The sequence below is a fragment of the Dendrobates tinctorius genome, unplaced genomic scaffold (genome assembly GCF_039654945.1).
Source record: "Dendrobates tinctorius isolate UK_male_01 unplaced genomic scaffold, ASM3965494v1 ptg000003l, whole genome shotgun sequence".
NCBI classification, from domain to species: Eukaryota; Metazoa; Chordata; class Amphibia; order Anura; family Dendrobatidae; genus Dendrobates; species Dendrobates tinctorius.
The window spans coordinates 50,983,193-51,010,173 of record NW_027361671.1 but is presented as its reverse complement, the minus strand read 5'-3'; the positions used below and the strand labels follow the sequence as shown (position 1 = coordinate 51,010,173).

At 46.1% G+C, this 26,981-nt stretch overlaps 1 protein-coding gene across 3 annotated transcripts in view; it reads left to right on the top strand.

Annotated features, from left to right (window-relative positions):
* Nucleotides 1–26,981, top strand: part of MCC (MCC regulator of WNT signaling pathway) — a 517,969-nt gene that overhangs the window by 28,735 nt on the left and 462,253 nt on the right. The window contains exon 1 of one of the 3 annotated variants that reach the window (XM_073551693.1): nt 25,231–25,268. The exons of the other annotated variants lie outside the window; for them this stretch is intronic. The gene's annotated coding sequence lies outside the window, so the exon portion shown is untranslated. Of the gene's footprint in view, nt 1–25,230; nt 25,269–26,981 lie in introns of those variants that run through there. 3 annotated transcript variants of the gene reach the window in all.

Genomic DNA, 26,981 nt, shown 5'->3' with positions numbered 1-26,981 from the left:
CGCTCTTCCGGCTTGAAGGGATAAGCAATCTGCTGTTCTGTAATGCATGTCCCCATAAAACGATGCAGAGCAAAATCGAGAAAAGCTCCAAAACCATCTTATCGTTAGATACTTTGGAAGAAACCCAAGAAACAGGCCAAGGATGACAAGACCAATGGGAAAAACAAAACAGGGAGAACCCAAAAGAACTATCAGCCATGAAAAATAGACGAATTGATTTAGAATGAACAAACTGGGTCTGCAAACAAGATATTCCGTTAAAATTGAAAAGGAAATCAAGCCAGACTCTATCGTCCTTCATATCAGAGTTCACCCTTACATGCGATCCAGGAGAATTGAGACCCTTAGTCGCATCATAAAGGCGTCTGGAAAAAACCCTCCCCATGGGAAGGATTCGCAACGCAAAATTTAAAGACCCAAGCAGCGATTGCAGCTCCTTCAGAGTGATTTTCTCCCTCTTGAGGACTAAGGATAACAAATTCTGGAGCTTCAAAATTTTCTCCATGGGCAAACTGCATTCCATCTTAGAAGAGTCGATGGAGATACCCAAAAATTCCAAGGAAACAGAAGGTTGAACAGTTTTGTCCAGAGCTAACGGTACTCCAAAATCAGAGCATACCAAGCAAAATGTGTCTAGAAGGCCTTGGCAAATTGGGAGAATCAGGGGGGCCTACAAACAAAAAGTCATATAAGTAATGAACTATGCCACCTTCGGCAAATTTAGACTGTACAACCCAATGATGAAAAGAAGAAAATGATTTGAAATAAAAACATGAGGGAAAACCCCATCGGAAAACATTTATCAAAGAAAAATTTGTTATCAAAACAAAAACCAAGAGAATTAAAACCTGACGGGATTAATAGGGAGCAGGCGAAACGCAGATTGATTGTCAGATTTTGATAAAAGAGAGCCCTCACCACAGACCCTCAAATTATCCAAAGCGGTGTCGAATGAAGAGTAATGGACTGAAACACAAGACTTATCCACCTCATCATTTAAAGATGAGCCAATTGGATAAGACAAGTGATGAATGAGCCTAAAAATCCAGGTTCTTTTTTCGGCACTATACCCAGGGGAGGTATGCGAAAATTAACAAACGGGGGTGATCGAAGGGGCCTGCGACCCTTCAAAAGTTGAATTTCCTTAAAAATCTTAGCTCTAGCTACCTCAGGGAATTTGTTGAAAGGCGGTAAATTTTTAACTAGAATGCAACCAGAGCCTGAAAATGGGGGAATGATGAAACCTGAGGAAAAACGTTTAAAAAGTAACTCCCTATTCACCGGATTTGGGTAAATTTTTAACCATGGTGCTATTTTTTCCAACGTCACCGGCGTCGGAGCTTTTAAGAAAGGTTTCTTTAACTGGGCCTGAATGAGAACCCAAAGCCTGTTTCTGGAAACATTTGATCAAAGGGTGAAGCCCACCACAGAAGGACCACTCGTGCTTGAAGCAGCAATTGTGAAGCCATTTACAGGAGGCTTCATTGTAGGCAAAGCAAACACCTTTGCTGGTAACAAGGGCAGAAGGCTGCTTATAGGAGGAGTGCTTCTGAGGGAGCATTAGGTTTAGCTACAAGCCTACATCCTTAAGGCCCCAAGAGACATTAGAATGGACTGATAATTTATGTCTAAAGGCCTCGTCATAAGAGAGCCATGCCAAACCACCAAAGTTACGGTATGCTTCTAAAATATCTACTGTATAATGCTGAAGCAGACCGCAACAAAGCTGAGGGTGTTTTTCTCCTAATACTGAAGCGTAGATCAAAAATGCTTGTAGCCAATTATTAAATGATTTAGGAGTATTAGGCTTCTTCTCATCACCCTCTTTCTGGATAGGGAGAAGAGAAAAAATGTCAATAAAACCTTTGCTCCAAATAGACTCTTTAACTGAGGCGCTTAAGTGAAACCCCAAAGGCGACGGTTCACAGGTAATCGCCTCCTTCAGAAAACTATGAGGAACACCCTGAGGGTTATGATTGGAGACCTTAGGAGGCAGATTAGCAGGGACCGACTTAGCCCTGGAGGAGCTATCAAGGGCCTCAGTAAGCATGGAATTAATCAAAGCTTTAAGCTCAAGCTGGGAAACAGACAGGGTAATATTGACAGTCTTACCCCTTCCTGACGCTGCAGAGTCCTGATCCAGGTGAAGACTTCTGCTCGAGCCCAACGGGGAGGGCGAGCAAAGCAGGGTTTTAACTTGGTGTACAGGGAGAAGCTCATCCTCAGAGCTGGAATCCGGAGACCTCCATGTGGCAGAAGGCGGTGCAGGCGCCTGATGATCCTGACGCCAAGCATCGGAGCTAGTGCTCGGCGTCTTAGCTCCCTGGGCTCCCGCCGCGCCTTTACGGCCGCGGCGGCTATATGACACGGAGGCAGGGACTGACGTCGCGGCCGGCACTGGATGATGACGCCTGTGGGAATCCCGGACCGGGCTGCGAGACTTCCTGGATCCCGGCACAGAAGACTTCGCGCACACTACTCGTACGCGGCTTCCGGACGGGCGATGGTCGGCTGGCGGAGAATAGGAGACCCGCGACCGCCGATTCCTCCTCTGGGCAACTTCGGGCTCCGGATCGGGTTGAGGTAAATCTACCAGCTGGGCATGGAGGGAGGGAGAGATAGCTGGAGCTGTCAGGGCAGGTTTTAAAGCCAGACAGATGTTAGCCCACTCTAACCCATCTTCACCGGCTCTCTGGATAAGACTTTGAATAAGGCTCTCCATAATCCTGCTTCCTGTTGAGCTTCTTTCCTCAGGAATGACTGAGGTAACTGACAGGTGACAGGGCTATTTATATCCACAGTATTCCCGCACTTTTCAAATAGCCAATCAGTAAACACATAAAAAAAACGCAAAAAAAACCTAACTGGAACCAGAATGAACTTGCTCGTGCTTACACAGCTGACTAACTTTGACCTTTGAACTTTCAGTCAGTGACAGAACACCAAAACATAGACCTTTCATGACATAAAAATAAAAACCCAAATACATAATATGGTGTCCATGTTCCCATGAGTCCTCACCCATATATTAATGGGTGGAGGGCTACCAGGAGCTTGTAACCAAGGTAAACAGCGGGTTTCTAAGCGCCCCCGGGCGCTTAGAAACCCTCTTTGTACCTTAGTTACCAGCGTGCTGATGCAGGGAGCTGGTAACCAAGGTAAACATCGGGTTTCTAAGCGCCGCGCGGGACTTAGAAACCCGCTGTTTACCTTGGTTACCAGCTCCCTGCACCAGTGCGCTGGTAACTAAGATACACAGCGATGCCAGCGCTCGCCGTTGCTGGTGCTGATCGTGTAGCGACACACCAGCGATCCTGACAAGTTGATATCGTTGTCGGGATCGCTGGTGAGTCGCTATGTGTGACGGGGCCCTTACTGAAGTGGTTTCCACTTGAAAAACTTGTCTGTTTTGAACGCCTTATTAAAGTCTGTGTGAACATAGCCAAAATTTCCTGTAAGTTATCTTACTGGCAGAAGCAAATAACAGAAGACATGGACAAAAAAAGAAACTTCTACTAAAACTGGCCCAACACATCAGATAAGATAGCTATCACCTATTGTAGGGGGTGCATAACATTACATAGCAGGCATCTATGTGAATGGTTGTCCAGGTCAAACCCGTCAGTCCTCTGTTCTGGCTCACAACAGGCTGTCTCAAGCGACAGACCATCCATCTTGACATTAATTTTCCTGAAAGGGAACCTGTCACCTCATTCGGACACTGCCTTTCAGGGCTTATCTACAGTATTCTATAATGCTGTAGATAAGCCCCCAGTCTGACCTGAAAGATAAGAAAAACAAGTTTTATTATACTCACCCAGGGGCGGTCCGGTCTGATGGGTGTCGCAGGTCCCAGGTCTGGCGCCTCCCATCTTCATGCGATGCCGCCCTCCTGCTTGCTTCGTGCCACACTCCTGCGCAGGCGTACTGATCTGCCCTGTTGAGGGCGTAGCCAAGTACTGCACTGCGCAGGCATCAGGAAAGGTCAGAGAGGCCCAGCACCTGCGCACTGCAGTACTTTTACTTTACGGTTAATAACGGCAATCGCAAAAGCGGGGTCGGTTAAAAACGACCTGAATCATGTTCCCCCCCGGCAGCCGAGACCCTGGAGAAAATCTGACGCTGGGAGGCGCTATACACTTTTTCCACAGTGCCGTTAATTAATGGTGCTGTAGTTTAAGTACCCTTAACTACCGCCGTTAAAAGGTGTATCGGCGGTCGTTAAGGGGTTAAACACATCCAATTGTGGAACTAATTATTATTCCAAGATCTATTGATTATAATGAAGTTTTGTTTGTGGGAAAACCCCTTTAATGAACACCTTCCTTTCCACCAAATGGCAGTGAATAAAATGTAACTTATTAAATTGCCGTTAGAATTAGGCTAAACTTTCCAATAAAGTATATTGAAGGAAAAAAATTGATAAAAAGCTTGGTTTCTCATTTCGACTTTGTTTAACCCCTTAACAAACTTTGTCGTGTATATACTTCAAAGGTTGTGTCCCCGCACTCCATGCTGTCTTCGCTGAGCCGGCATGTTTTCTGGCACATGTCAGCTGACATATGCCCCTAACAGTCACGGGTGGAATCGCGATCCTCCCACGGCTGTTAAGATGTTAAATGCCGCTGTCAGTCTCTTACAGTGGTATTTAATATGCTCACGCTGGAAGCGCATCACAAACCCCGCCAATCAGCTTGGCATAACAACCCAGGTTCTGCAGGAGACCCCTATGGTCGTTATTAACGGATCGCTATGAGTGCCACCCTATGGGAACCTGGGAATGCAAAATAACTGAGGAATGTAGTCCAGTCAGCATGGGCTGGAATATCTGTTCGCAGGTGTCAGATGTTAGTTGACTCCATGCCGCACAGATGTAAATCAGTTATCTCAAATAAAGGTGATACAAGTCCAGTGTTGTGGAGTTGGTAAGCCAAACCACGGACTCTGACTCCTCAGTTTCCCTGACTCCTGACCCCACAGCCCTGCCTCACTACTGAGCATGTACATAAAGTGCAGCACAGATTCATCTCCACTATAAGCCGAGATCCTTAGATCAGGAACAGAACACACATTTATAGGACATTTCATAACTTTCCCAAATTATGAAAAAATTTACTGCACATCCTGTAAGAAGCTACTGTACCCAATTTATTATATATTTTAGGAGGCGGTCCATTTTATACTAACTCCACCAAAATGAACACCAACCCCCACAGCCCTGGATGCAACTAAATATTAGTTCAGTGATTACAGGAAAGCTAAGTCTGTAAACACATTTCAGTTTATACTGTAAATATTCTGTTTTGTAAATGCAGATATTGCTATGTTATGAGCAGCCTGTTATTCCTTTTTCTTCATTTTCAGTTTAAAAATTAATATTTTGTTCATGTTTTCATTTGGAATTGACTGTGCAGCTCCCAGTGCCTTTGTGAATATGGAAATAAATGCTATTATAATGAGAATTGAGCTTTTTCTCAGTTGTTTAAAACATACTATTATTTTACAAATAACTATACAGTGCTCTCCACTGAGCTGTCAGAATCCCCGAAAAGCTATACACTGACAGGAACCCTGGTGGAACAATTCACTTCAATAAAGCCAACCGAGTCACTTTGGACACTGTATGCCCTCAATCCTTGCAATATTAGTCTTTGTCATATATATATTCAAAAATGTGGCATACCACATTTTTGTGCATGTCTGAAAAAGATTTCCCAAACAGAGGCCAGACCAGGGGTGGACATAACATTTGTGGTACCTGTGCAGCTGCGTAGGGGCCCAAGCGGTAAGAGGACCTACTGCTATCTCCTAAACAGGAGGAATTGTGCATTCTGATTACGGTTGAGCGAATTTGTTCGGGTTCCTTATTATTCGGCAAGCTATAGCACTTACCCAATAAGCTGCAGAGGGAACCCGGCTACCTGGATCCCGCCCGCCGCAGCTGCATGTGTCGCTGCTGTGTCACAGTCACAGCACATGCATGGAGAACCCAACAAACAGGCTCTCCATGCATGTGCTGTGACTGACACAGCCGCAACACATGCAGCCGCGGAGTCTCGAATAGAGTTGAGCGATTTGGTTTGGGTCCCCGCTTATTCGGCTTATTCGGCAAGCTACATGGAGCGCTCCGGCTGATTGACGCCGCAGCTGCATCTGTCTCAGCTGTATCACAGCACATTTATGGAGAGCCTGTTTGTTGGGTTCTCTATGCATGTGTTGTGACTGTGACACAGCCGAGACACATGCAACTGAGGCGCCCATCATCTGATCGGCTGGAGCGATCCAGGAAGCCAGGTTCCCTCTACAGCTTATTTGGTAAGCGCTATAGCTTGCTGAATAAGAGGAAACGCAAACAAATTCACTCAACTCTAATTATGATGAACTGTTGGACTGCAAAGGGCCCACTTACTGATCATGTACGGGTGTCTTCTTCTGTCTGTGTCCTCTCCTGCCAGTGTCCAGTGTGACTCTATCTATTTTATTAACCCCTTCACGACCCATGACGCCTATGTAGGCGTCATGAAAAGTCATGCCCAAAAGACCCATGACGCCTACGTAGGCGTCATGCTATAAATCACAGTCCTGCAGGTCGGGTGACCGGGGTCACTGAAAGGTCACCCGACCCGCACAAAGAGGACACTCTATAGTTAATCCCAGGGGGTGTGGCTTAGCCCCCACGTGCCTCCGACCGCTCTGATTGGCCGTTTCACTTTTAACAGCCAATCAGTGATTTGTAATATTTCACCAATGAAATTTGGTGAAATATTACAATCCAGCCATGGCCGATGCTGCAATAGCATCGGACATGGCTGGACACCGACCCCCCCCCCTCCACACCGACTGGCATCGGTCGCCGCCGTCATCATCTGCACCCCCTCCCCTTCCTTTCGCTCCCCCCACCTTATGACTCCCCCCTGGTACCTCCGATGTCCTGCTGTGGCTCCCGGTGTCCCGCCGTCCGGATCATGCGCCCGCCCTGCCATTGTCCAATATGGCGGAGCCCATGAAGTTGCCGGCTGCCCATTCAGTTTTCATTTTGATCACTGTGATAAACTCTCACTATGATCGAAATGAAAAAAAAAAGTGAATACACCCCCCGTTTATCACCCCCATAGCCAGGCACAAACAAAATAAAAAAATATATATTTTTTTCCATTTAGGGTTAAAATTAGGGTTAGGGTTGGAATTAGGGTTAGAGCTAGAATTGGGGTTAGGGTTAGAATTATGTTTAGAATTAGGGTTAGGGGTGGGTTGGGATTAGGGTTAGGGTTAGAGTTGGGTTAGTGGTGTGTTGGGGTTAGAGTTGGAATTGAGGGGTTTCAACTGTTTAGCCACATCACGGGGTCTCCGAACGCGACATGGCGCCACGATTTATTCCAGCCAATTTTGTGTTCAAAAAGTCAAACAGCGCTCCCTCCATTCTGAGCCCCGACGTGTGCCCAAACAGTGGTTTACCCCCACATATTGGGTATTTAGCACTCACGCTCTTTTCACATTGCTAAATTGCACAGATCCATTCAGTCCCACCATTCAACATCAGAGACGCTCTCACAAATCACTTAACCATCTGCTCACTCTTTCTATCCTCCTTCTCCTAGTCGCAGGAGACATGTTATAGAAAGTCAAACCCCCCAACTGCTAAGCTCAGAAACCCCTCTAATCCTATTAATATTCCCTGCATGCCATCTGTCTCTCTTAATTGTGCACTTTGGAATTCTCGCTCATTGTGTAACAAACTCTCCTTAACTCATGACTTTTTCCTTTCTAATTCTCTTAACCTCCTGGCTCTTACTGATACCTGGATCCAGCAGTCAGACACTACCGCTGCTGCTGCTCTTTCATACGGGGGACTACACTTCTCTCATACCCCAAGATCAGACAGTAGAGCAGGTGGAGGCGTTGGTCTGCTCCTATCATCAAAATGTACCTTTCAGGTTATCCCTCAACTACCCTCACTTGTCTTTCCTTCTTTTGAGGTCCATGCCGTCAGACTCTACACCCCCTTCTCCATGCGAGTGGCGGTGGTATATCGTCCTCCTGGCCACTCCCATCAGTTCCTGGATCATTTTGCCACTTGACTTCCACATTTTCTCTCCTGTGACATCCCTACCCTCATCATGGGAGATTTCAACATCCCCATTGCTCTTCCCCTCTCCCCATCTGCTACTCACCTTTTATCTCTAACCTCCTCGTTTGGCCTTTGCAGCTTACTAATTCTCCAATGCATGAAGACGGGAACTCCCTCGACTTGGTTTTCTCTCGGCTTTGTGCAGTGGATGATTTTGCAAACTCCCCTCTCCCGCTCTCTGACCACAACCTTCTTTCATTCTCTATCAAGAACTGCCAGGCTGCTCAGGTCACCCCCACTGTCCATATTTATAGAAACATACAGGCCATTAACACCCAGAAACTTATGAAGAACTTGCAGTCTTCATTGGCCCCTATCTCCTCCCTCTCATGCCCTGATTCTGCATTGAAGCATTACAATGAAACACTTCAACGTGCCCTGGATGAATTTGCTCCTCCTATACATAGAACACCACAACACAGACGGCGAAAATCCTGGCACACCCTGCAAGCACGTTTCCTGCAGCGGTGCTCAAGGTGCGCCGAACGTCTGTGGAGAAAATCCAACCTACCCGAAGATTTATAAGTTTATGCTTCAAACATACAACACTGCCCTTCACCTCTCAAAACAAACCTATTTCAACACCCTCATCACTTCACTGTTCAATAACCCTAAACGTCTCTGACACTTTTAATTCTCTACTCAACCCAAGAGTACAGGCCCCTACCAGGGAGCTTCGAGCTGACGATTTGGCACATTACTTCAAAGAAAAATTGACCAGATCCGACAGGAAATTATCTCCCAATCACCTCATACCATGCACTGTCCTCCCTCCGCCACTGCATCTAGCTCACTTTCTGACTTTGAACCAGTCACAGAAGAAGTAGTAAGCAGGCTCCTTGCATCTTCCCGCCCAACCACTTGCACCAGTGACCCATTTCCGTCACATCTACTCCAGACCCTTTCCCCTGCTGTCACCCCTCACCTAACTAAAATATTTAACATCTCTCTCTCTTCTGGTATCTTTCCCTCCTCATTTAAGCATGCCATCATACATCCACTACTTAAAAAACCATCCCTCGACCAAAACTGTGCCGCTAACTATAGACCTGTTTCTAATCTTCCCTTCATCTCGAAACTCCTGGAACACCTGGTCCACTCCCGTCTTATCCGCTATCTCTCAGAAAACTCTCTTCTCGACCCTCTTCAATCTGGTTTCCGCTCTTTACATTCTACTGAAACTGCCCTCACTAAAGTCTCTAATGATCTACTAACAGCTAAATCAAATGGTCATTACTCCATGCTAATTCTCTTGGATCTCTCTGCAACATTCGACACTGTGGATCATTCAGGGCAGCACGGTGGCTCAGTGGGGTCCTGGGTTTGAATCCCACCAAGGACAACATCTGCAAGGAGTTTGTATGTTCTTCCCGTGTTTGCGTGGATTTCCTCCGGGTACTCCGGTTTCCTCCCACATTCCAAAGACATACTGATAGGGAATTTAGATTGTGAGCCCCATTGGGGACAGTGATGATAATGTGTGCAAACTGTAAAGCGCTGCGGAATATGTTAGCACTATATAACAATAAAGATTATTATTATTATCAGCTCCTCCTCACTATGCTCCGTTCCATTGGCCTCAAGGACACCGTTCTCTCCTGGTTCTCCTCCTATCTTTCTGACCGCTCCTTTACTGTATCTTTTGCTGGCTCTTCCTCCTCATCTTCCCCTTACTGTTGGGGTTCCTCAAGGATCAGTCCTAGGCCCCCTCCTCTTCTCTTTGTATACTGCCCCTATTGGTCAAACAATCAGTAGATTTGGTTTCCAGTACCATCTCTACGCTGACTACACCCAATTATACGCTTCTTCTCCTGACATCACGCCAGCCTTTCTAGAAAACATCGGCAATTGTCTGAACGCTGTGTCTAACATCATGTCCTCACTATATCTGAAACTGAACCTATCAAAGACTGAACTCCTTGTGTTTCCTCCCGCTACTAATGTACCTATACCCAACATTGCCATTTCCGTGTGTGGTTTTACTATTACTCCCCAGCAACATGCCCGCTGTCTTAGGGTCATACTTGACTCCGAGCTTTCCTTTGTCCCCCACATCCGATCACTGGCTCGCTCTTGTTATCTGCACCTCAAAAACATTTCTAGAATTCGACCTTTTCTTACTTTTGACTCTGCAAGAACTCTTACTGTTTCTCTTATTCATTCTCGTCTCGACTATTGTAACTCCCTTCTAATCGGTCTCTCTCTTACCAAACTCTCCCCCCTCCAATCTGTCTTGAATGCAGCTGCCAGGATCATATTCCTCACCAATCGTTACACCGATGCCTCTACCTTGTGCCAGTCATTACACTGGCTACCCATCCACTCCAGAATCCAGTACAAACTTATTACCCTCACCCACAAAGCTCTTCATTGCTCAGCACCACCCTACATCTCCTCCCTTGTTTCAGTATACCATCCTACCCACGCCCTCCGTTCTGCTGATGACCTGAGGTTAGCATCCTCAATAATCAGAACCTCCCACTCCCGTCTTCAAGACTATACACGTGCTGCGCCAATTCTTTGGAATGCACTTCCCAGGTCAATACGATTAGTCCCCAATCCCCACAATTTTAAGCGTGCCCTGAAAACTCATTTATTCAGACTGGCCTACCGCCTCAACACATTAACCTAATCTATCTCTATGTGGCACAGCCAAAAGTTTTTTACCATAACCAGGTTCCCCGCATCATGTTCCCACATGCTTTATGCATTTATTAGCCCTCTGCATCCGTACTGTTACACACTTAATATTATGGCTGGTCCATACAATCAGGGCAACTGTTACCACCCACCTTTCGTGTCTACCTTTTTTTTCCTCATAGACTGTAAGCTTGCGAGCAGGGCCTTCATTCCTCTTGGTATCTGTTATGATCTATGTGATTATTGTTATGCTGTAATGTCTATTGTCTGTACAAGTCCCCTCTGAAATGTAAAGTGCTGCGGAATATGTCGACGCTATAGAAATAAAAATTTTTTATTATTAGAAGCGTTCCTGAGTTATTACCTCATAAAGGGACACTGGTCAGAATTGCCAAAAATGGCCAGGTCATTAAGGTCAAAATAGGCTGGGTCATGAAGGGGTTAAATAGCTCATTCGCGATTCCCCTCAGGCACCTGTTTTTCTGGACTTCAGCCCTGACATAGTGCTCAGTGGAGGGCACTGTGTGTGTGTGAACCTAGTCTTAGAGTTGTGATATATTACATGCTACATATTGACAATTTTTATTACATAAGTCTATTTTGTGACGTTGTACACACTTGTTATCTCAGGTTGTCACTGGTCACCATGTCTGACACTTTTGTGCAGACAGTAAAAATACTGGATCGCTCCCACCTACAAGTATCAATTACTAACCAGATATTCCAATAATGTAAAAACTGTTAGACACTAAGCCTTCCTGACGTGTTTTGCCAACTAATGGCATACTCAGGGGAACATGGCAAGGATCCCTTCTTTGACATGAATCATTCCCCATGAGCATTTAAAAAGTAATCTCTCTCCATGTGACCGGATATATCATTACATATGCCAGTTTCCAAAGTACCAAATCAGCTTCTTTAGATATGCCTCTTGTACAATTATAGCTTATTCAATGGATTTTGCAATAGATCTATTTGCATGTGTGTCCCGAAGACCTAGGCCCTCTTACAAATTTTTAGTGGAGAGGTGGCTGCTAAAATTGGAAGCAAACATGCACAGCATTTGTTTTTAGAACTGGGATAAAAATGAATGGTATGCCAGACATTATAGTGTAATCTTATAAAAAAAAAAAATGACTAATGGCATTGTGAGAACTTGGCTTGGTCATATGTGGTGTATTGTAAATTGGAGCAATAAATACAACACCACTTCTGCATCTGGAGAGGGGAGGATTTATGCTCTGCAGAACTATGAATGCAGCTCTTGACTGTGTGTTTACAATATTAAAGAGTTTGTGCAAGGGCTGTTCTGTATGATTCTTGGCGGACATCTAAACATGGTTTTTGACAATGACTGTCTCAACCAAGGTGCAATAGCGTCTCTGCATGCCCGTTACAGGAGCTACAACAAAACAGAAAAACCCAAATAAACTTTTAATGTAGAATGGTGGCTTTCCCCTTTCAGGAATGCATGTAACGTATACATAAACGTTTTAAGATTGACACAAATTTCTCTGAAGTGATCAGATGAACAGCAAAAAAAGTTGCAGTCATTACTTGCTATGAAAATTAACTTTATCACAAAAAACCTTTTCCACAGAAATTCATCCCTGACCAAAATGATATGCTTACATCATTACAGTGATCATCATCTTACCGTAGCTCATAAGAAAGTGTAACAGGGACAAAGCCGGTGATATCACTCTGTCATGCTGATTATAAGAGCAGATCTGTTGCTTTAATCATTGTCTTATTCTGTTAACCATGATTACCTTCAAGGAAACATGTATTTATCATTGATATGATCAAAAGAGCTTTACAGCCAAGGATTTTAATGCGTTAGGCTCGCCATGCACATTAGATACCGGCAGCCAGTGGTTTATCTCAAGCAAAACAATGCGATCGACATTGCTCCCAACCATCAGTCAGCCAGTGCCCACAATACAGATTTCACTGCTTGAACTCATTGATATTGGATTCAGCTGACATTAGCCTCATGTGTATTGGGGTCCTACGATAGCCCCTAAATCAACCATTTATCGAATGATCAAAAACTTCTAAGATAGAGATTCAGTTGTTGTGAGGAAGGCTTCAGGGCACCCAAGAAAGTCCAGCAAGTGGAAGCATTGTCTCCTAAGGGTAATTGCCTGAAAAATTGTAGCAAAATCACCACAAAAAGTGAACATAATGTACGTCAATGTAAAAACAGCATAGCTGTATGCATGTGTGAGAAGGTTGTGGGATGCAGTGACAGACAAGAGGCAGAGCAAGGGTTAACAGTTTTACTTAACGGGAATACTCCACGCAGAGAGGGAAACAGTTAAAGGGAAGACAAAAACAGCTCAGATGCAAAAAGATGTGCAGAATCAATGAAAAAAAGGGAAAATATAGTAGCATTTCGTGTTAGATTAAGTTAGCTTGTCAGTCATCTTCCAGGCCGTGGCAATTACGGAGCAGTGGGGTCCTGTAGTAACGATGTTCCGCCTTCTGGCAGCAGCGGTTGGTGTCCGGTACCATCCGCTGAGCCCCTAGTCCATATGCTACAGTGGCTGACAAGAGTGCGGGCTACAGTACTGTACTAACCCAATGTGGCTCGGCAAATATACACTGGCAGAATCAGAGCGCAAGTTTCTGTCCCGTACCCGATTATCTCTTTGCGGCACGTGCACTGTACTCACGGTAACGAAGCACATGGCACCTCGCTCTCCACCAGCTACCAGTTGCGCTGCACTCCTCTCTCTGTGCTGCGCGCTGCCTATTCCCGCCAAGACTGAAGCGCCGACAACAGCTGGGGCGATGTTTCTCCAACGAGGTCCTGCAGATCACGATCCAACGATGAGGGCAGCAGCGAACAGTCCCGAACTATGCCCTGGCTCTTAGGCTGGCGTGCAGCGCTTAGCTGAACAGGGCTCCCGGCTCTTTTCTTATTACTGCGATGGGCTCTGGCAGCGTCCCAGCATCGGATCGGCCGCATGTTGTTGCGTCCCGGCTGCGCATCCCCCGGAGCCCACTGTGCACGCGCCTTGCCTCTGTCACTGCTGGCGGAAAACTGCCCAACACTGCGCATGCTTTTTCTTAAAACCACTTCCCTAGCTTCCGGGTCAGAGCCTCGGTCTGGTCCTTTTTGCCTTCCCCTGGGAAATAAGGGATGCAGCCTCAACAGTTCCGGACCCGGCTCCACACAGGTACCCGCAGCCCGGTCTTCCTCCTTACACACATGTTCAGTCTTTTGTTATTTATTTTTAACCTCTTAAACAGAAACTGTCTATAGAAAAAATGCAATTAATCTGCAGATATGGGGATAATCTGCAGGTTAATTGCGTTGCTAACCTGCCTGGCACCTGCATGTAGTCGAATGCAGGTGTGGTGCCGGTGCGGACTCGGTAACCGCTCTGAGTAGAGAGAGCAGCGTCTGTAACCGCGACCCCCGGCACTAATTGATACTGGCTCTGCATTGGAGCCGGCTGTCAGTCAGGGCCGGGGGCGTGGTTACAGTGCCACGCTGTATACTCAGAGCGAGGCCTGAACCTCACTATTGTGCATGTACACAAAGAGCAGTACAGATTCCTCTCAACTAAAAACCGAGATCCTTAGATCAGGAACAGGACAGACCTTTATAGGATATTTCAGAACTTTCCCAAATTATTATGAAAACATTTACAGCACATCCTGCACTGAGGTACTGTACCAATGTATTATATATTTTAGGAGTTGAAGTCGGTCCATTTATACAGCGTCGGACTGGAGCACCTTGGGCCCACCAGAGAAAATCATTCTTGGGGCCCACTATGGAGCTACATAGAAATAAATACAAGACCACCAATTAAAACGCGCTAAAATCAGGGTATAGTATATGGTAGTACATGTCTTAATTATGTAGCACGGTTTGGGGTATCCCCCTCATAGAATATAAAGTAGCTTCCCTCATTGAATATAATGCAGCCCCCTCATAGGATATAATACAGCATCCCACAAAATATAATGCAACCCCCTCATAAGTTATAATGCCGCCCCCCCATAGAATATAATGTAGCACCCTCATATGGCATAATACAGCCCCCCTCATATAGTTTAATGCAGCCCCCACACAGAATATAATGCAACCCCCCTCATAAGGTATAATGCAGCCCCCCTCAAAGGGTATTATGCAGCACCCCTCCACCATTGTCCTCATCACCACCTCCATCATTTCCTCCTTACCCACTACCATCATTGTCCTTTACACCACAACCATCATTGCTTTCTCCCCCAACACCCCCATTCCAACACCTCCATCATTGCCTCCCCCACCACCATCATTACCTACCCATCATCATCATTGCCTCCTCACCACCATCATCACCTCCCCATCATCATCATTGCCTCCTCCCACCACCATCATCTCCTCCCCATCATCATCATTGCCTCCTCACCATCACTGCCTCACCCCCACTACCATCGACTCCTCACCACCATGATCATTGCCTTCCCCCTACCATAATCATTGCCTTCCCCCACCATGATCATTGCCTTCCCCCACCATGATCATTGCCTTCCCCCCACCATGATCATTGCCTTCCCCCCACCATGATCATTGCCTTCCCCCCACCATGATCATTGCCTTCCCCCCACCATGATCATTGCCTTCCCCCCACCATGATCATTGCCTTCCCCCCACCATGATCATTGCCTTCCCCCCACCATGATCATTGCCTTCCCCCCACCATGATCATTGCCTTCCCCCCACCATGATCATTGCCTTCCCCCCACCATGATCATTGCCTTCCCCCCACCATGATCATTGCCTTCCCCCCACCATGATCATTGCCTTCCCCCACCATGATCATTGCCTTCCCCCACCATGATCATTGCCTTCCCCCACCACGATCATTGCCTTCCCCCACCACCATCATTGCCTTCCCCCACCACCATCATTGCCTTCCCCCACCACCATCATCATCATTGCCTTCCACCACCACCATCATCATCATTGCCTCCCCACCACCACCATCATCATCATTGCCTCCCCACCACCACCATCATCATCATTGCCTTCCACCACCACCATCATCATCATTGCCTCCCCACCACCACCATCATCATCATTGCCTGCCCACCACCACCATCATCATCATTGCCTGCCCACCACCACCATCATCATCATTGCCTCCCCACCACCACCATCATCATCATTGCCTCCCCACCACCACCATCATCATCATTGCCTCCCCACCACCACCATCATCATCATTGCCTCCCCACCACCACCATCATCATCATTGCCTCCCCACCACCACCATCATCATCATCATTGCCTCCCCACCACCACCATCATCATCATCATTGCCTCCCCACCACCACCATCATCATCATCATTGCCTCCCCACCACCACCATCATCATCATCATTGCCTCCCCACCACCACCATCATCATCATCATTGCCTCCCCACCACCACCATCATCATCATCATTGCCTCCCCACCACCACCATCATCATCATCATTGCCTCCCCACCACCACCATCATCATCATCATTGCCTCCCCACCACCACCATCATCATCATCATTGCCTCCCCACCACCATCATCATCATCATTGCCTCCCCACCACCATTACCATTGCCTCCTCACCATCATCATTGCCTCCCCCACACCATACCATCACACATACAGCACCACACACAGATATCACCGCACCACTCTCTCTCACACACTCACCTTTCCAGGTGCACCGCATCACATCCCGGCAGCTTCCTCTTTGACAAGCCCCTATCCCCACTATTAAAGAGAAATGGTATTCACACCTCTCCATGCCCCCATGGGCGTGGTGAAGCATGAATATTCATTTGTCTTTAGCATCGGGGATAGGGGCTTGTCTCCAGCTGCTGCTCCTGGCAGCGGGAGGGCCCCCCTTGACTCGGGGGCCCCATAGCAGCTGGGTGTGCCGCTATTAGCGACACACCACTGGCTGGGGGCCCCTGGAGAAGTGGGGGCCCCAGGCACCTGCTGACCAATATGCCAGCAGGTGTCAGAGCCTGGGCCTACCGGAGAATCCTCCGGTTCTCTGGTGGGCCAGTCCGACTCTGATTTTATACCAACTCCGACTCCACCAAGATGGATACTGACTCCGACTCCACGACTCACACCCCGACTCCACAGCCCTGTTTATAATGCACTATGATTTTTAAAGGGTTATTCCACTTTATGAAAAGTAGTCCCTAAATGATTTTTAAACATGTAACGTAACAGACAGAGCAGCTACTTGGCCCTCCATGGGTCCAGCTCCATCTCTCTGCCATTGCTCTGGTCTGTGTTTTAGTTGAAGTGGTTGTATCACACTGACAGCGGCCCTACATTTACATCAACAGTCGTATAATAAATGGAGAAGGGGTCGGGCATGTGCTCTTCCACTCTGTTCAAGACGCGCATGCAGAGTATAGTTTTTCGGTTTCTAAAGCACCGATGGCTGGGGGATCCCAGTGGTAGGGCCTCCAGCAATTGGCAAGTTTTCCCCTATGAATGGCCTAACATTGCGGTCTGATGACCTTAATAAAAACTCTCATGTGTCTGTTAAGGCTCATTAGGGCAAAAAAGTTTAGTGGGCAGAGGTAGTGCACCTGAAGTGTTCCTCCAATGTTGTTGCTGTCATATTATATGAGAGGCCTTCCATCCCTTGTTATAATCTAGTTGCCCGCCTTTGAACTGATTCTAACTTTTGAATATACTTTTTAAAATGTGGAGCCCAAAATATTCTAGATATGGCCTCACCAGTGACTTATAAAGGGGTAGCAATACGTTGAGATTGCAAGATTTTATTTCTCTTTTTATACATCCTAAAATCTTGTTTGCTTTTGCGGCTGCTGCTTGACATTGAGTACTGCTGCTCAGCTTACTTGTAACCAGAATACCCAAGTCCTTCTCCTGTATATGCAGCAATAGGATTACTCCATCCTAGGTGCATTACTTTACATTTATCTACATTAAATCTCATTTGCCAAGTGTTTGTCCATTCAGACATCTTATCCAGATCGTTTTGCAATATTCTAATGTGATGGTCGGATTTTAATATCCTACATGCCGTATGTACTTGAGTATAAGCCGAGATTTTCAGCCCACTTTTTGGGCTTAAAGTCCCCCTCTTGGCTTATACTCAAGTTATATGCCAGGGGGTCGGCGGGGTGTCAGACAGGGCCGGCGTCAGCACCCGGCGTTCCCGGGCAAGTGCCGGGGCCCTGGCGAGACGGGGGGGCCCACTCGGCACCTGAACAAGTTTCGCCCAACATCATACTGACCACTATCTTTTTTTCCTGTGAGAGCGCGCGCGGTCCACATGTTACCGCTCATTAAGGTCATGAATATGGACGCCACTCCTCTCCCATAGGCGTGGCGCCCATATTCATGACCTTAATGAGCGGTACCACGTGACCGCGCGCTCTCACAGGAAAGCGTTACCGGCGCCTGGACTCAGGTGAGCGGCGTTGAGATTGAGCCCAGCCCCTGGGGGAGTTGAGAGTGATCCGAGCGGGGGGGGGGAATGAGCCCAGCGGGGGAGATGAGAGTGAGGGGAGATGAGCCCAGCGGGGGAGATGAGCCTATTATTCTCCATGGGGCTTTATATGGGGCCCATTATCCAGTACGGAGCATTATATGGGGCCCATTATCCTGTATGGAGCATTATATTGGGCCCATTTTCTAGTTTGGAGCATTATATGGGGACCATTATTCTGTATGGAGCATTATATTGGGCCTGTTATTCTGTATGGAGCATTATATTGGGCCCATTATTCTGTATGGAACATTATATGGTTTCCATTATGCTGTATGGAGCATTATGAGGCACATTTTCTGTATGGAGTTCTGTATGGAGCCGATTATTCTGTATAGACCATTAAATGATGCCCATTATTATGTAAGGAGCATTATATGAGGACCCTTTTACTGTATGAAGCAATATATGGGGCCCATTATTCTGTGTGAAGCAATATATGGGGCTCATTATACTGTATGAAGCAATATATGGGGCCCATTATTCTGCATGGAGCATTATATGGGGCCCATTATTCTGCATGGAGCATTATATGGGGCTCATTATACTGTATGAAGCAATATATGGGGCTCATTATTTTGTATGGAGCATTATATGAGGCTCATTCTGTATGAAGCAATATATGGGGCTCATTATATTGTATGGAGAATTATGAGGCTCATTATTCTGTATGAAGCAATATATGGGACCCAATAAACTGTATGGAAGACTATGTGATGCCCAGAATACTGTATGGAGTTCTATACTGTCTGGTCTTAAATGAAAACTCTGCGAGGATTTGCTGGTTTCTAAGTTATTGTAGAATTTACAATAGATATCACTCATGAAATGTAAGAAGTAAGTGATATCTTTGGCATTGTCCTATACCTATATTTCTTTGCTGTATCTGTGCATCATGAATTCTGGTACGTGTTAAAGGGGCCCACTGAGACACTTTCGCCCGGGGCCCACAAAAACCTGGAGCCGGCCCTGCTGTCAGATCATACTTACCCCCTCCATTTGCGTCTCTGCAGCCCCCTGCTTCTCCCAAGGTCTCCGGCGCCTGTGTTCAGCGGTCACGTGGTGCCGCTCATTAAAGTCATGAATATGCGCATATTCATGACTTTAATTAGTGGTACCATTTGATCACTGACGAAAAGAAGGGCTGGCGGAGACTGTGGGAGAAGCAGGGGCTGCAGAGATTGTGCCAGGAGGGGGTAAGTATATGCGATATTCACCTGTTCCCGTTTCACCGCCGCGTGCTGCTCTGTCCTCTGCGTCCTCTGTGACTTTCAGGTCAGAGGGCACGATGACGTAGTTAGTGCGGGCCCTCTGCCTGAATAGTCACTGACAGAGGGACCCGGAAGACAGAGTGGCGCGTGGCGGTGGAACGGGGACAGGTGAATATCACAGGTGCCGGGGCTCTGAGCCAGCGGCAACACTGGCACCTGGTCCCCAGCGACAAGAGGTGAGTATGTCATTTTTATTTTTTTTTTGGAGCATCTTATGGGGCAGCAAATGGACATAGTCTATGGAGCAGCATATGGGGCATAATCTATGGAGCATCTTATGGGGCCATAACCTTTATGGAGCAGCATATGGGGCATATTCTATGGAGAATCTTTTTAGGGCCATTATTAACCTTTGTGCAGCATTATATGGGGTGTATTTTGTATGGAGCCTCTTATGGGGCCCATCATGAACTGTGATTCAATATGGATATTCATAAACATTTAATCTACTGTTGTCTCAATTAATTTTACTTTTATTGAAATTTACCAGTAGCTGCTGCATTTTCCACCCTAGGCTTATACTCGAGTAAATAAGTTATCCCATTTTTTTTGTGGCAAAATTAGGGGGGGTTGGCTTGTACTTGGGCCGGCTTATACTCGAGTATATACGGTAGTTTGGTGTCATCAGCAAAGACTGACTTTTTACTCTCTATTCCATCCACATAGTCATAAATAAAAACATTAAAAAGAAATCGGTCCTAGCACAGATCACTCCGATCCCCACAGCTGACTATATCCCATTTAGAGAATGTACAGTTTATGACGATTCTTTGTTTCCGGTCATTACAAACATCCATAATTGTAGAAACTGATCATGTTGGTTAGACACGACTTGTCATCTCTTATAATGCCCTCAAAAACCACACACTACTGATGTCAGGCTTACTGGACAATAGTTGCCTTGATCCACCTTCTTACCATTCTTAAATATTGGTACCACATCAGCCGTCCTCCAATCCTGTGGCACCAACTATATAACAAGAGAGTCTAAGAAGATGAGACACAGCGATTTGTCAGTTACTGAGCTCAATTCACTCAGTATTCGTGGATGAATGCCATCTGAGCCAGGGGATTTGTCAATGTGTAGTTTCCTCAGACCCAGGCGTACTTCTTGTGTTTAAACTAGTTATATCAGGTGGTGAAGTTTGATCTTTGCCTTGTTGAAAGATCCCTGGAGCAGATGGATGAAAAGTGACTGTTTATTATCTCAGCCTTTTCTTTGTCCTCTATAATTGTCTTATTATAATCTTGTGTCATTGGATGGTTCTCTGATGCCCTTATCCAGCCGATTTTAATGGTTTACTATTAGTAATCTGCTATTATCTGTTTACTATTATTAACCTGTTGTGAGCACAACCTCCATCTGTGGACGTTTGGCACTCAGATCATCCTCATGGAGTTGGTTTCTTATTGTTTGTGCAGACACGTGCACATTTGTGGCCTGCTGGAGGTCATTTTGCAGGGCTATGGCAGTGCTCCTCCTCTTCCTCCTTACACAAAGGCTGAGGTAGCGGTCCTACTGCTGTGTTGTTGCCCTCCTACGTCCCCTCCACGTCTCCTGGTGTACTGGCCTGTCTCCTGGTAGCGCCTGCAGCCTCTGGACACTACGCTGACAGACACAGAAAACTTTCTTGCCACAGTTTGCATTGATGTGCCATCCTGGATGAGCTGCACTACCTGAGCCACTTGTGTGGGTTGTAGAGTCCGTCTCTTGCTACCTCGAGTTTGAAAGCACAACCAACGTTCAAGTGTGACCAAAACATGAGCCAGAAAGCATTGGTACTCAGATGTGGTCTGTGATCCCCACCTGCAGAACCGCTCCTTTATTGAGGGTGTCTTGACAATTGCCAATAATTTCCATCTGTTGTCTATTCCATTTACACAACAGCATGTGAAATTCATTGTCAATCACTGTTGCTTCCTAAGTGGACAGTTTGATTTCACAGAAGTTTTAATTTACTTGGAGTTATATTCTGTTGTTTAAGTGTTCCCTTTATTTTTTTGAGCAGTGTTTTATAAGTTTGACAAATTTCGGCCTGGATGATATTCTGCATGCAGTACATGGGGGATTTGTAACTCCCTTGACATGGAGCAGAAAAAAATATTTGCTAATTTTCAAAAATCCACAAGAATATTCAAATTGGTTTCAATTCTTGCTTATTTTTTCATAGAAAAGACTGTGGATTGGGAGCATTCTGTGTACAAACCAAGCGTGCTTGGCAATTATTAGAACTCGCATACAAACTACATACACATGCTTGGCCACCTCTCCTTTCTCAGCAGGTTGCTTGGGGCTCCTTTATCAAGATTGATGTGAGTCCCAGCATCTTATGGCATTTTCTATGGCTATACCATGGATGTCTGATGTGACCTTTCTTTCATGAATACAGGCCACTGACTGTGGGAGGTCATAGAGCAAATTGCAGTTTTCTGCATAAAAAAATGTACAGATATCTGCACTTGGCCAAAATTGAAATATAAATTACATGCAAAGTCTGTGAAAAATACCCAGGAATGAAATAAAATGAAACTTTAAGTATTCCCCGCTGAAGGATTATGTAAGATCTGTATATGGGTCACTATTAGTGAGGCTTTTTGATGTTTGAAGTCTGATTCTGCCATTTAGCAGAAACAGTTGCCTGAGGATATTTTCCTCATACTCTTGCATTCTCCTGTATTGTGCCTACTGATAATGGGATTCTTGCAATCTGTCCTTCCTCCCACTAATGTACATGCAGGTACCGAGTGAAATAAGTACTGATCACTTCACTAATTTTCTAAGTGAATATATTTCTAAAGGTGCTATTGACATGACATTCTCATCAGGTGAAAGTAACAATCCATCCAATTTGGATAGATGTGGATTATTCTAAACAATAACCTAAAACCAGAGGTGCACTTCCCACCACTTTTTCTCATGGCTATTTTCTGTTTTTGTATTTCCGCTTGTTTTCCTCTTTTTCTTCTAAGAGCCATATTTTTTTTTTAAATTTTTTATTGACATAGCCATAAGAAGGCTTGTTTTTTGTGTGATGAGTTGTACTTTTGAATTACACCATTCATTCTATCAAGTGATGTTCTGGAAAGCGGGAAAAAAAATCCAAGTGCTGCAAAATTGTAGCAATTCCACAATTGTTTTTTTTTGGTGTTTTTTATTTGACATTTTCACTATATGGTAAAAATGACTTTTATTGCTACTCCATTTTCATAAGGTGTTATGGCAGCAGAATAAACTTAATTCTAGTGTTTACATTTTTTTTGTCATGAATTTACCACTGGATAATAGATTTTGATAGATTAGACTTTTACGGATGTAACAATACCACTAGTGATGAGCGAAAATCTTATCTGAACAGTCTCTGGTGTAATCAGAGCATCAGTACGATTTTATATACTATGTTAGAATCTCTGCGGCTGCATGATTTGTGGCTGTTAGACAGCCTCAGCACCTAGGGATTTCCTAACAAACTGCCAATCCCCATATGAGGCTGTCTAACAACCGCAAATCATGCAGCCGCAGAGACTCTAACATAATATGCAAGCACGACCAGATGCTTGGATAAGACGATATCAGAGCACATTCGCTCATCACATATACTCTTTATTTTTAATGAGAAAAAGGGAGGCATTTCAGTGTACCGTATATACTCGAGTATAAGTCGATCCGAGTATAAGTTGACCCCCCTAATTTTGCCACAAAAAACTGGGAGAACTTATTGACTCGAGTATAAGTCTAGGGTGGGAAATGCTCCATAGATTATTCCCCCATATGCTGCCCCCATTAGAAGCTCCATATTGTTCCCCCATATACTGCCCCCATTAGAAGCTCCATAGATTGTTCCCCCATATACTGCCCCCATAAGCAGCTCCATAGATTGTTCCCCCATATACTGCCCCCATTAGAAGCTCCTTAAGATTATTCCCCCATGTGCTGCTGCTGCATGTAAAAATAAAAAAATTACATACTCACCTCTCCGTCGCTGGGTGTCAGATTCTCACCTGTCCTGCGTCCATGGCTGCTCACCGCTATCTGCCACGTCATCAGTCAGTGACGTTCAGACTGCAGGGGGCGCGGCGCGCACTAATCACGTCACCGCGCCCTCTGCTGTCTGAAGTCACTGACCGATGACAGACAGCAGCAAGCAGCCATGGACGCAGGACAGGTGAGTATCGCTATACTTACCCGTCCTGACGCTGTGTCTTGAGCCCCCAGCTTCTCCGCGCTCTCTCTTCCTGCCTTCAGCGGTCACGTGGTATCGCTCATTAAAACTCATGAATATGCGCATATTCATGAGTTTTAATGAGCGGCACCACGTGACCGCTGAAGGCAGGAAGAGAGAGTGCGGAGAAGCTGGGGGCTCAAGACACAGCATCAGGACGGTTAAGTATGACCTGACACCCCCCCCCCCCCCCCTCCGACCCCCTTTGTATATGACTCGAATATAAGACGAGAGGGGGACTTTCAGCCCAATTTTTTGGGCTGAAAATCTCGACTTGTATTCGAGTATATACGGTATGTGTATATACAGGTGCTTCTCACAAAATTAGAATATCAAAAAGTTAATTTTTTTGAGTTCTTCAATACAAAAAGTGAAACTCATATATTATATAGTCATTACAAACAGAGTGATCTATTTCAAGTGGTATTTCTGTTATTGTTGATGATTATGGCTTACAGCCAGTGAAAACCCAAAAGTCATTATCTCAGTAAATTAGAATAATTAACAAAAAAACACCTGCAAAGGCTTCTTAAGCATTTGCAAAGGTCCCTTAATCTGTTTCAGTAGGCTCCACAATCATGAGGAGACTGCTGACTTGACATGTCCAGAAGGCAGTCATTGACACACTCCACAAGGAGGGTAAGCCACAAAAGGTCATTGCTGAAAAAGCTGGCTGTTCATAGAGTGCTGTATCCAAGCATATTGATGGAAAGTTGAGTGGAAGGAAAAAGTGTAGTAGAAAAAGGTGCACAAGCAACCGGGATAACTGCAGTCTGGAAAGGATTGTTAAGAAAAGGCCATTCAAAAATATGGGGCAGATTCAAGAAGCAGTCCACTCCTTGTGAGTCATTGCTTCAAGAGCCACCACACATAGACGTATCCATAACATGGGCTACAAGCAGTGGCGGATTATAATGAGGTCAATTTGGGCAGTTGCCCCAGGCCCAGTGGGGTTAAGGGGCCCACAGCCCAGGCCAGTAAATTGCCCCATTATAATCCGCCACCGCGCAGGGCCGGATTATAGGCAGGGCAGGTGAGGCTTCAGCCCCGGGGCCCCCACCACAAGAGCTTCTAAGGGGGCCCCCACCACATTCCTGCTGGCTGCTGCAATGGCACTCCATCTTCTCCCCACCTAAAAGTGAGTGACCGTGGGGGCGGCATTATGTGCTCTGCTACCAGCAGCATCTACAAGTAGCGTGAACGCTGATGCTGCTGGTAGCGTGCAAAGGCTTGTGATGAGCTCACAGGAGGTAAGGTGTCAGGGCCCCCGATCATGTGACCCCTGTCTCCTCCCCTCCTGTGACCTCATCACAGGTCCTGTGCGCACAGCACTGAGAGCAGCCATGTATGTGGAGTGCGGCTCTGCGGGTGGAGGTCGGTGCTGGAGGCTCCATTATTCTCTATGTGGAGTGCGGCTCTGCGGGTGGAGGTCGGTGCTGGAGGCCCCATTATTCTCTATGTGGAGTGCGGCTCTGCGGGTGGAGGTCGGTGCTGGAGGCTCCATTATTCTCTATGTGGAGTGCGGCTCTGCGGGTGGAGGTCGGTGCTGGAGGCCCCATTATTCTCTATGTGGAGTGGGGCTCTGCGGGTGGAGGTCGGTGCTGGAGGCTCCATTATTCTCTATGTGGAGTGTGGCTCTGCGGGTGGAGGTCGGTGCTGGAGGCTCCATTATTCTCTATGTGGAGTGCGGCTCTGCGGGTGGAGGTCGGTGCTGGAGGCTCCATTATTCTCTATGTGGAGTGCGGCTCTGCGGGTGGAGGTCGGTGCTGGAGGCCCCATTATTCTCTATGTAGGGTGTGGCTCTGCGGGTGGAGGTCGGTGCTGGAGGCCCCATTATTCTCTATGTAGAGTGTGGCTCTACGATTCGTGACCCCCGTCACGTGACGAGGGGGGCCCACAGAGTCTGAACTGCCCCGGGCCCTGGCTACCCTTAATCCACCCCTGGCTACAAGTGTCACATTCCTTGTGTCAAGCCACTCATTACCAATAGACAACGCCAGAAGCGTCTTACCTGAGCCAAGGAGAAAAAGAACTGGACTGGTGCCCAGTGGTCTAAGATGTTGTTTTCAAATGAAAGTAAATTTTGCATTTCATTTGGAAATCAAGGTCCTAGAGTCTGGAGGAAGAGCGGAGAGGCCACAATCCAAGCTGCTTGAGGTCTAGTGTGAAGTTTCCACAATGAGTGATGGTTTGGGGAGCCATGTCATCTGCTGGTGTAGGTCCACTATGTTTTATCAAGACCAAAGTCAGTACATTTGTCTACCAGGAAATTTTAGAGCACTTCATGCTTCCCTCTGCTGACAAGCTTTTAGGAGATGGAAATTTCATTTTTCAGCAGGTCTTGGCACCTGTCCACACTGCCAAAAGTACCAATACCTGGTTTAAAAACAACAGTATCACTGTGCTTGATTGGCAAGCAAACTCGCCTGACCTTAACCCCACAGGTATTGTCAAGAGGAGGATGAGACACCAGACCCAACAATGCAGACTAGCTGAAATCTGCTATCAAAGCAACCTGGGCTTCCATAACACCTCAGCAGTGCCACTGGCTGATTGCCTCCATGCCACGCCGCATTGATGCAGTTGCCACGCCGCATTGATGCAGTGATTGATGCTAAAGGAGCCCCGACCAAGTATTGAGAGCATTTACTGAACATATATTTCAGTAGACCAACATTTCGGATTTTAAAATATTTTTTCAAGTTGGTGTTATGCAGTATTCTAATTTACTGACATAATGACTTTTGGGTTTTCATTGGCTGTAAGCCATAATCATCAACATTAACAGAAATAAACACTTGAAATGGATCATCTGTTTGTAATGACTCTATATAATACACTGCTCAAAAAAAAATAAAGGGAACACTTAAACAACAGAATATAACTCCAAGTAAATCAAAACTTCTGTGAAATCAAACTGTCCACTTAGGAATAAACACTGATTGACAATCAATTTCACATGCTGTTGTGCAAATGGAATAGAAAACAGATGGAAATTATTGGCAATTATCAAGACACCCTCAATAAAAGTGGTTCTGCAGGTGTGGACCGCAGACCACATCTCAGTACCAGTTCTTTCTGGCTGTAGGGTCACTTTTGAATGTTGGTTGTGCTTTCACACTCGTGGTAGCATGACACGGACTCTGCAACCGGCACAAGTGGCTCAGGTAGTGCAGCTCATCCAAGATGTGGCAGAT